A 12,150-nucleotide genomic window follows, 5' to 3' on the forward strand; every position below is an offset into this window, starting at 1 on the left:
CCTCCTTCTTCTTTTGTCTGTAGTGGGCTTGAACTCTGGGCCTAGGTGCTGTCCCTGTGCTCTTCAGCTCAAGGAGAGGGCTCTACTGCTTGAGCCACAGAGCCACTTCCAGCTTTCTAGTGGTTTATTGGAGATAAGAGTCTCATGGAGTTTTCTGGGATGACTTTGAACCATGATCCTCAGATCTCAGCCTCCTAAGTAGCTAGGATTACAGGCGTGAGCCACCAGCACCCAGCCAAAACTCTTAGTTTCTATGAAGATTCTAATTGCATTTTTCCAAGAACCCTATATTCCACTGAATTGAGCAAATTCCTTGAGAAAATCTTCTTAAATCAAGGAAATTACATATATTTGTTGTCAAAGCACTTGAGGTCTATGTATATATATATATAGATAGATATAGATATAGATATATAATATATATATATATGTCTGCTGCTAGATTTTGAAAACATGATCTATACTTCTAGATTTTAAATTGTATGTAAAATTTCTAAGACATTCCAACAGCAAAATTCTAAAGATTTTGAAATTATTTTAACAGGTAAATCTGATTTCAAGATTTGTAAGATGTATATAAGTTAATATAAAAATGTTTCTTAAGTATATTTAGATGAAGTTCATAACACCTTTTATTTTTAGAGGCACTGGGCTACATACTTGCTATGCATACTTGCTATGCAAATATGCTTATTACTTGTGCTATGTTCTTAGACTCTTTTGGTTTGGTATTTCTTTTCATTTCTTTTTCTAAATTTAATTTCATTATCAAGATTATGTACAGAGTGGTTACAGTTACATATGTAAGGTAATGAGTACATTTCTTGTCAAACATTGTTTTAAAAAGAGGTTGGTTTAATATTTCTCAGAGGGGCTGGGAAGGTGGCTCAGTGGTAGAGCGCTTGCCTTGCATGCTCAAGGCCCTGGGTTCGATTCCTCAGCACCACATAAGCAAAAAGAAAAAGCCGGAAGTGGTGCTGTGGCTCACGTGGTAGAGCGCTAGCCTTGAGCTGAAGAGCTGAGGGGACAGCACCCAGGCCCAGAGTTCAGGCCCCACAACCGGACCCAAAAAAAAAAATATTTCTCAGACAGAATCTTATACTTTTGCCTTGTCTGGCCTAAGACTGTGATTCTCCTATCTATGTCTTCCATATAGCTGAAATTATAGATGTAACTTGTCTTGTTTATTTGTTGAGATGTGGGTTCTCATTAACATTTTCCCAGGCTAACTACCATTATCATCCTGAAGGAGATTTTCATCTCCTAGGTAATTGGTACTAGTACATAGCAACACTTTGTAGTTGGTATTACAGAGATTGAAAAGGAGATTCTGATTTGATGAATGATATGTTATTTCACCAGTATATGTTAAAACTGACAATCAGGAGTAGAATGCTATAGATTCCTCTCTTCCCTTCTTTCAATGAAACAGTGCAAAACAGAGAAAATATTCTAGCTTGGTGCTTCTTATTGTTTTTAATTTTATGTGTTTTACACATTAAATCATCTGAGAGTGGTGTTAAGATGCAACAGACTATAGAGTAAATCCTGTATCTTCCATATCTTCTATCTTAAGCGAGTGATACCATATTCTCAGCTCCAAGGGGAGATGTTGGCCCCAGTTTTGTTTGTAGTTAACATTGTCTCTCTCTTGGAACATTCACTCAATGTTTGTGGCTTCTCTGAGCATATGTCCCACATGTGTATCTCCCACATCCTGGAAATTCTATATTGTAGTTAGGTTTCAATTTTGCACTTTCATTGTAACTACTAATGGTCTTTCCATAGGGAGCTTGACCCAGCTTCACATTGCCTGGTCTCACATGATGTCTTTCATAGAAACCTCCATGGACTCCTAAGTTTGAATAGAACCAGCACTATGCAAAGCCTGTCATAAGTGGAGCTCTAGCTGACTACTTAGGACTATGATTGCATTAGAATAAGTGTGTGTGGGTAGTGAAACTAGGGACATACTTCCTTGAGTAGGGTACCCAATGGGAATCTCTTCTCAAGAAAAAAATAACTTTCAAGAAAGTTTCCAAACTTACACTCTGTAGCATAGAAAGAGAGAGGTATGTACAATTCTTAATGCCTTCAAGGTATCTTTTTCTGCTGTCCCAGTACAAAGCTTGTGGTTTCTTTTCAGTGGTACATATCTCTTTATCAATTAAGCCCTCTCCCCCCCAGTCTACCACTCTCTACTCTCTTTATTTCTAGACAGTTTTTTCCCAATCTCTCTGTTTTATTTATTTTCCCAGTTCTCACTGTAAATCTCTAAGACCAGCAAGATTTAAATATGTGATAGACTGATACTATGTTGTCTGAAAACTTTCTCTAGCTGGGGCCAGCATGGTGGCACAGGATCTATAAATGTAATCACTGGCTAAGTTTCCAAGGTAACAACTAAAGGGTAAATTGTGTTAAAAGTTTATCATTGGATGTATTATTGATGCTTATTAAAAAATCTCACAAAATAAGCATAGTTTTACAAATGTTTGCTTGGAAATATAAATATGAAAGCCATAAGCTAGAATTCAGTGATACTTTTATACAACAGATAGAAATTTCTCTTACTTAATTTAGTTTTCATATTGAGGATTATATCTCACAAATATTCAAAAAGCAAAGCTGTCTACTCTAGATTTTGAATTGCTAATTCTATTTTTTTCTAATTTTTTTCTAATTTTTTTCACAAATGTGTTTGCTTTTATATTAAGCAAAAATAAATGAATGAACAAATGAATGAAAAGCTAAGAAGAGAAAAGGAGTGAAAAGAAATGTATCATATTGGCCGTAAAATTTGTCAAAAAAAATCTTAGTCCAAAGATAAAGGAAGCTGTCAGCTAGTCTCAGCAATTTTCTTGTTCCTTAATAAAAAGCTGACATGTATTTCAGGTAGGATGCTAATATTCACAAAGGTGTTTCTATGCTGACTCTGCTGTTATAGAGACTTAAGTGGATGAATTTTGCAAAGCATTAATCTGACATTCTTTGTGCAAACAAATGGATAAACTAAACAAAATTGAAAATACCTTGGTAGGGAATTATGAAATAAAGGTGATAATTAATGGGTATTATATACTATAATGATGAAGAAAGAATCTCAGAACTGAGTTTTGGTACTGCTATTCGATTATACAAGGAGATTCATATAAGCACATGATACAAATTTCCAATGTATTTGTCTTCAGAATGCAAGTTTTTTGAGAGGTTTATCAGAAAGATAGATGTTCTTTGTAAAACTTACACTTCCAACTACCAAATTAATTATTAGTAATGAAACAGAAATTGAACTTAGAATTAATAAAACTTTTAACTTATATTTTCCTTATCTGTTATTAGTAAGACTTACAGTTTTTCTCCTAAACATATTTTTTTTCAAGTTGCCTTACATGTTGGTGTTATTAGCATAGTAACTGTTAAAGTAGTCCAAAAATGTTTTGAATCACTAGGAAATGTAAACTATGACAATGAAATACACCTACAAATTCTATTACAATAAAAGCCTAATCATTTAAATAAATGTCTACATGTTGGTGTATGTTCTAATATTCTAAATAGGGAGACATACAATATCCTGGTTCATGAAATTCCTTGTTGTTTTGTTTTACTTTAAAAACATACACCAATTTTTATTCTATGTTGTAGATATTCTATCTCACTGAATACTGTATGTCAAGTTCCTTAAAGTAACAAAAATTACTTGTGTGCAAAATTTGTTTAGAATACAGTTGAATATTGAGAATCAAACACGTCAAGAAGTACTTTGGTCAAAAAAATCTTATAGCCCCTGTCCAATCACCTTAGAGTTTTATTGTAGCCATGATAACATTTAATTAATTTGACAAATATACTGATTCTCGGCAATGAAATGTTCAACACAAGGAAAACAAATTTTTTTATGTGGACATATCACATACATTACATATACAGTATAGAGATATATGTGTAGATATATACATGACATCAATCTACTATTTTCTAGCTCACAGTTCAGTTGACAATAAATATCAGGTTCAATTATTTCTATTGACCACTAATGGAACTTTTCCCTGTTAAAAATAAACCGCTCACTACTCTAATGGTTGTGCATTAAGGGAGCTGATCATATTAATTATTTGGTGGTTTCACATATCTTTGGCATAAACAGAAAATATGAATATTTGCACACATATTTTTCTTAATGGTTTATAATAACTGGAATTAATTTCAAATATATTTATATCTAGCAAATTGAATAAAATTAACTATTTTGCACAAATCTATGGAAGATTCTTTATAGCAAGAACTGATTGAGATTCTTTTTGTCTGCACAATCATAACTTAATCTAGAGTTGTTGCATGAAGTTTATAATATTAAAGCATTTCTTAGCTGAGTTAAATAGAAAAGAATTCCATTGGTGAAAATTCAGGAGAAGTATAAGCGGGGCTGTTAGAAGCTATTATTCCTTTTCCAAACCTCCTGAGGAAGGAAGTATAGAAGGTGATCAATCATTGTCTGTCCTTTGTGTCAGAACATGAATTTCCAGAGCTCAAACTAATGCCAAACTTGTCAAGGGGGTCCAGTGTGAGCACTGGGCAGTGGTCCCAATGCTCCTGCAGAGACCAAGGCACACTCTTTAATATTATTTTTTAGATAATCACATCTGGGTCCCTGCAAAATAGAATGAAGTATATTGAGGCCACAGGTTTTGAGCCTTAATTACAAAAAATCAATATTTTCTTGGCTGTAGGTTCACACAGACAGTAAAAGACAAAAGATCTCAGGCCAAGAACAAGGGGCTCATGTTGATAATCTTAGATACTGAGGAGGTTGATGTTTGAGGATCTCAGTTTGAAGCCAGACCAATCAAGAAAGTCAGTGAAATTTCTATCTCTGATAAACTACCAAAAAGCTGGAACCACTTCCAGCTTATGGCTCAAGTGGTAGAGCAGTAGCCTTGAACAAGAAAAAAAGCTCAGCCATAGCAGGCCCTGAGTTCAAGTCCTAAGAACATATTTCCTGATACAATGTTTTTAGTCTCTATATATTGGTTTACATGTTAACAGCCTGGAATTTTGCATGGCACAAGGCAGGAGTTTAGCAGGCATTTGCTGAATCAATAAATCAGTTTTTAAGTGTAAAGAAAAAAGAGTGTTCAATGAATGAAGAGCAATATGAGAGAATGAGACACAGGAGTTGAGTTTTGAGGCATTGATTAGAACAGTTCTCCCACTTTATCAAATGGGAACTGGTGGGGTCAGGAGCCAGGCTTCTGGAAAGGGAGGTGCCTGGATCCAGGTCCTGCACACTTTGTTTCTCACATTTGGTTTATGGCTTGTTCAGCAGTAAACATGGAAAAGGAGGGCAGGAAGACATCAAAGTATCTGTACAGATACTATTTTTTCTATTGGCAGTTATTTGCTCTATTTCCTGCTGACACCACAATTTTCGCAATTTAATGATACAATTGTTTCTGAAAACAGCATAGAAAGGCACCCTTAGTCATTTAATTGACTGCTCTGATGAAGTCTAGTCTGCTGCATCCTAATTTCATTTTTCTAGGGTGGGGAATATGAAAAGGTATACAGAAAAGTAATATTTACTTCTGACTTGAAAGGTAATATATTAGGGAAGAAGTTCAAATTCAGCCTACCTACCAGCTATGTCGTGCACACATGGAAGAAAAATCATGAAGACTTTATTTAATCCTGGCAAGAATATTACTAAAGTTATTAATCCTCCGATTAAAGTTGTGCTAAGGTCATTGGGATTTCATTTTCCATAGCAATTCTACATTTTATTGTGTAAACCTTCGTTTGGATGGCTCTTACAAATGAATCTTAGAACCACATCTTTTGGTATGTCTAATGCTACTCCAACACAATTATGGTTTGTTCTCTCCAGGTTTCTATAAAGATAGTTGTGGAACCAACTTCTGATTATTCCATTTAGTTAGCAAAAATACTATTAAGGAACTAGACCATATATGTACGTGTAATTTTTTTAATTTTTTATTGTAAAGATACTATACAGAGGGTTACAGTTATGTACGTGTAATTTTTAAAGGTACACTTTTCCATCTCATTGACACATTATGTGAGGAAAATCTCATGATCACATCAATCAAAATAGGCAGAAAGTGCTCTTGATACGATCCAACACTCATTCATGACACAATCTTTCATTAAACTAGAAATGCACCAGAATTTTCTCATGATAAGGTATATCTATAAGAAATGTATGGTTAACAATGCACTTAATGTAGAAAAAACTAAAAGTCTTATTCTAAGATCAGGAATAAGATGAGCTGTCTTTTCTCATTACTTCTTTTCATATTTACACTGAAAATCCTTGGTAATGTAGTGACATAAGAAAAAGGAAGGTTATATATTTTAGAAAGGAAGAAATAGACTTATTTCAACTATTGAGACAATCTTAAAAAAAATAAATCAATAACAGAACTCCAGGAACTACCATCTGCAATAGTAAAATTTCAGGATAGGAGGCTTAAAAGTAAATCATTCTTCTATACTGCAAGGATAAGTGGAATTTAATATAGAATCACAGTGACATTTTTCCATTAATGCACAACTAGTACTTGTAATTAAATCTGGCAATATATTTACATGATCTATATGATAGAAGCTATGCAAATTGTGACAAGATTAATAAAAAAGCTAAGTAAATATAGGGATAGTCAATGGTCATATATAGTGAGACTCAATATTGTCAAGATGTCAGTTTAGATATTAACAAATGCATTAAAATATATAAAATCTAAAGTGTTTCACACATACTTTAAAGGATGTGGAATAACAGAAACTCACTCACTTTTGAAAGGAGTTTAAAATCTACCATCCTTTTCAGAAGATTTCTTAGTGGTTTCTTAAAAGTCTATCCATTTTCTTTTTTCAAAATCCAAAAATTTCACTTTTTGTTAATAGCCCAAAGTAGGTGGAAACCTTGGTTAGAGAATTACATACTGAGGCTAACAGAAGCTTTATCTACAAGTTTTAAAGTCTGAAAGCACCAGTGAATCTATAAACTGGAGTACAGCCAGAAAATGGACCATTCAACACCAAGAAATGAGCTGCAAGCCATGAAAAAATACAAAAGACTCTTAAATGTGCAATACTATGTAAAGAAACCAACCTGAGAATGTTTCATATTGTTGGACTGCAACTGCATATTCGACAGAGAGTCGAAGTGATAGACCCAATAAAAACTTAGTGGCTTCCAAGAAATGTGGAAGACAAAATCATGAGTCACAAACAGTTGTAGGACAGCAGAAGTACAGCGTACAATGCTGTAATGGTGGATATGTGTCACTCGGCATTTATGAAAATTCAAATGGATAATATAGACAGTGAAAACCAAGGGTGAACAAACAGAGAGCATATCAAGAGTTATCCTAATATGCAGACTATGGACACTGAGTGATAATGATCTGTCAATGTTGCTTCATCAATTCTGATATTTGATGTATGGAGAAGTGGCTTGATGATGTTAGTAGTGTGCCAAGGTGTATCCAATTGGAAAGACCAATAGTATTTAGCTTCTTAACTTCCATTTAATTTTGCTACAAAGTAGTTTACAAAAGGTAACTCTTACACCAGTGAAGAAAATGGTAATTCTGAAAATCAGGACCTTGTGGAACTTCTTTTGACTATTGATGAAAGTTTTTGCTTCAGCATCTCTAGTTTTGCCAATAGCACACTTCATATGTCTTAAATCAACTCATATTTCAGCTGCTTTGAAATGAATAGAATTTAGCATGTGTAGGTAGGTCTTCCTGCAAAACATCCTGAAAAATGAGGCACAAGCGATTGCTTGGTTTTTCTACTTTGGTGTAAAACACTTGTAAGGTTAGCTCAATGGGTGAAAGCCAGGCCTAAATCCCAGAGTATTGATTACAAGAGAATCATAGTAGTTAGAGTTCAGGGAAGAGAAAGTTAAAGAAGTTAGTGGAGCACAGGTTTTCTAAGTTTTCCAAAATCATCACAGGAAAGGAACTGGCATGGAAATTCATGTGTGGGAAGTTGTCAAATGTCATAAAAGCAGATGCATAACTACCTATATTTCATTGCCTTAAAATCAGATCCAATTAAACATAAGAAGGAAAACAGCTAGCAAGGTTCAGCAGAAATAGGTGTTATATGTTTGAAGAAAATTAATCCAAAACACTTTTTTATGTCTATTTCAGATAGAAATGAAGCAGATAACTAAAAAATAGGAAAAAGAGAAGGGATTTTTGTTGTTGTTGTTAGTGGAGGAGGGAATAAAATTCAGGGGGAAAATGGAACTTTGTTTTAAACTTGACAACAAGATAATGTACAGTATAGGAAAGACATTCCAATAATGAAATCTGGGCAATTATATTAGAATTATTATATTGTAAAGAAAAATGAGAATTTAGAATTTGGAAATAGTGAACACACTGATTCCATAAAAACAGAGGTGGAATATTTCCAGATATTCAATGAAGTAATAAAGAGCCAAATCTTTGACTGGAGAGTTAGTGAGTTATTTGTATATATGTGTGTATATATTTTAGTATTAATTCCAAATAAAATTTCTATTATACCTTCTCCAAAAATTAGGACTACAATGAATTGGTAGAGATGTCTAGACAGGTCTATAGATAGACAGATAGACTAATAAAAGAGGTAATAACATACAAATAGTATTTAATACAGCAGAAAAAAGGCTTTACAAGTACTCAAAAGTAGGACAGAACAATTACATGTACCCACTTAATTCTTAGTAGAATTTTGTGGAAGATATTTTACAGGGATAGAAATAGTAACAGAAACATTTTAGAGTTTTTTTCAAGGTCACACAAATGCCAAATAAATAGAACCCACATTTTTACCCATATTGTATATTTCCAGAATCCGTATTCTTAATCTCTATTCCTAAGTGCCTCCCACAATATAATAATACCTTTCATTAAAATCTGTTAAAAATTTCCTTAAAACTTTTATAGTACTGAAAGTATATTCTCTGATCTTACTTGGAAAATAATAAACATTTTCACTCAACCCCATCATGTGAGATATTGAAGTGTTACAAATAAGATCATCTCTAAATACATGAACTTCATTCTATTTTGAATCCATAGACCAAGTAGGAATTTCATGAAAAGAAACTATGAATGGAATACTACTGGGTCTTTCTAGCAGTATCAAAGTCATGCCAGGAAACAGTTCTGAGAACATCGTATTATTCACTAGTTTTCAGCACAATCACCCACCAAGAGATATGCAAAGTGTGTGCTATAGCCAGTCTCTGTGCAAACTCAACTTTTTGGTTAAAAATTGATATTCAAGCAGGCCAACAATTGATTCTTGGAATAGTTATGTAAAATTCAACGTTATATTTCTATTTGTATGAATACAACCCCTAATTAATAGTACTTTTATAAGTAAAAAGAAAAAAAAGGCAAGCGACTATCAGAAGCCAATAATGCATATCACCAAATACTTGTTTTTTGTATGCCAAACATATACCATGGGTAACAGATATTCACTCTAAACCCTTACAAGGTTTTGACTTTATGATGTCTATTAAAGGCACAATATTGTCTTGCTTTCTTACCTCAAGCTTCAATTCATCTTTTCATTACACACACCTGACCAAACAAAATGTCAAATTTTATATATAGAATTTGTTTGAATAGCCTACATCAAAGTACTACTTCCTTAGAAGATCTGAACTGGTGAAACATATTGATTTAGCAAAAAGGATCTCCAATGGCAAATGTAAATTTTTGAGAGGGATAGCAAACACGTGGGGCAGAGGAAGAAAGGAACATTTTTCTCTCAGAAAGCAAAGCAGACATACAAAGCAACAAAGAAATCATCTTATAAATGTGTTAGGAACAATTGCAAGAAAGAAAAAAAATATTTGAGTCCTTATCTTGGGGCAGAGATACAACAAAGAATGGGTTAATTTAGCAGATATATAGGTTATGGAGCAAATAAAATAAATTCAATAAAGTACAGTTCCAAGAGTGAACTGTGGTCACATATAAAATGGAGATAAAAATTAAACAACATTGGAGTCAGATCCATGGGTATTAATTCAACTGAGTTTTGTTGTTTACTTGTGAAAGCATACAAATGAGTTTGGCACCTGAATTTCAGACCTAGCTTTACTAATGGAGGGACATATTAAAAGACAATATTCTCCTTGATTAGGAGTTGCCTTTTATTGTCTACCTAGTATTAGGTCAGAAAGATTTCAAGGTCTTTCCTTCCAAAGTAGGTGCTACAACTAACAGCTCATTTTTGAGCCTTTGTACTATAAACAATTCTTAATTCTACAAAGGCTCTTTTTATTGTTGTCTCTTTGTTATTCCAGGAAACTGCTGTAGGATAAAATAGCTTCTTCCTATTTGTTTTGTCTGAAAGCAAAAATAAGCACCCACTACATTTTTTTCTCCCTTTCTGAAGTACAAATTTTAGGTAAACATGACACTTAAAAATTAAGGGAAATTTTCTTTCTCTCAAATTTTTCTCATCTAAGGAGAAATAATAAAAATAAGAGAAAATAAAAAAGAGCATACATTATATCCTCTTCTGTATATGACAGGGATTTTTACAGTCGATGGGCAAAATGAAAATAAGATATGATTTTTTTAAGTTAGAATTTATGAAGAAAGTAGAATTGAGGCCAGGTATGGGATGATGTATCTGTAACATCAGCTTCTCTGGAGGTAGAGAAAGAAGATTCATAGTTCAAAACTAACCTGGGCAAAAGATAGAAAGACCCTGTTTCATAAACAAAATGAATACAAAAGGGCAGGCAGATTAGCTTAAATAGTAGACCAATTGCCATCATGCATGAGGTCTTGGATTCAATCCCTAGTGCTGAGGGAAAGAGCAAGTGGGAGAAAAAATAAATATTGCATCTTCCTCAAAGTTACTGTAGAAATTAAAATACTGAAAACTACTAGATGAGAGAGATAGCATATTATCTTTAACAGAAAAGAGTTAACTATGTATACTTGATCTCATTATTTTTTACTCCTGGATACAACTATGAACAAGTTTTATTCAAGGAGGACAATGACCTTCTTTTATTTATTTATTTTTTAATTCCACACTATTTGGTCCATCCATCACTTTCCAAGGTACAAAATTGATTATATAGAACTGAACAGATGAAGTCAATACACAACAACAATGATAAATCATTGACAGTTCCAATCACATATTTTTCCTAATAAAGTAAACTATAAATTTTAAAATCAGGCTTCCACCAAGTCCTAGTAAACCTTTCAAAATGGCGGCCATTCTTCCTCACTTCTTCTATGGTTTACCCTATTCTCTATTACCAGAAATGCCCCTACTCATTTCTACCCCTAAGCTTTCTTCCTCTCCTAGAGTTTCATAAGCTTTATATATTTTGTCTGTGATGAGAAATCATTATTATGCAATAAATAGAACTTAATAATCGATCTGTTTAGGTCTGCAGATATTACTTACTAGTACAGTGACTTGGAGACAGGCCCTTCACTTCTGTGATTCTTCATTTTTCACCTGAAAGAAAGGAGAATATTGGACTAAATTGATGGTTTTCAAACGAACTAAAGTTTTATCACTATATTTAATTCTATAAATGAAATGTGATGGAAACACCAAAAAATGAAAGCATTAGAAACTGAAATATTTTGAACGATACAACACACATCCAGAGCCCGCTTCTGGTATTTTCCCTTAGGCCAGTAAATTCAGTCAAGGCTTGACAGAGTACTCATAAGGAGCTGATATAGCCAAACAGTTATTCAGGCCTATATAGAAATTATTTCAAACAAATACCAAATCGAAGTCACTTTAGGTTCTCTGGATGATTTATATATATATATATATATATATATATATATATATATATATATATTACAGCTGCAGAAAGATCTTGCCAGGAATTGTCTACTTAACTGAAAATCCTAACACTAATAGTTCAATGAAGCAACACCATTTTTGTAATTTAAGGATAATACATTGAACAAATGAATGTTGAGTAGACCTTGAGGTTTCAAATTTTTATTGTTGTGAAAATACTGTACCAAGGGGTTACAATTACATGGGCAAGGTAATGAATACATTTCTTATCAAGCATTGTTGCCTCCTCTTTGTTTCCCCTTCCCATTCCTTCCCATCTCC

The sequence above is a fragment of the Dipodomys ordii genome, unplaced genomic scaffold (genome assembly GCF_000151885.1).
Source record: "Dipodomys ordii isolate 6190 unplaced genomic scaffold, Dord_2.0 Scaffold93, whole genome shotgun sequence".
Lineage (NCBI taxonomy): Eukaryota > Metazoa > Chordata > Mammalia > Rodentia > Heteromyidae > Dipodomys > Dipodomys ordii.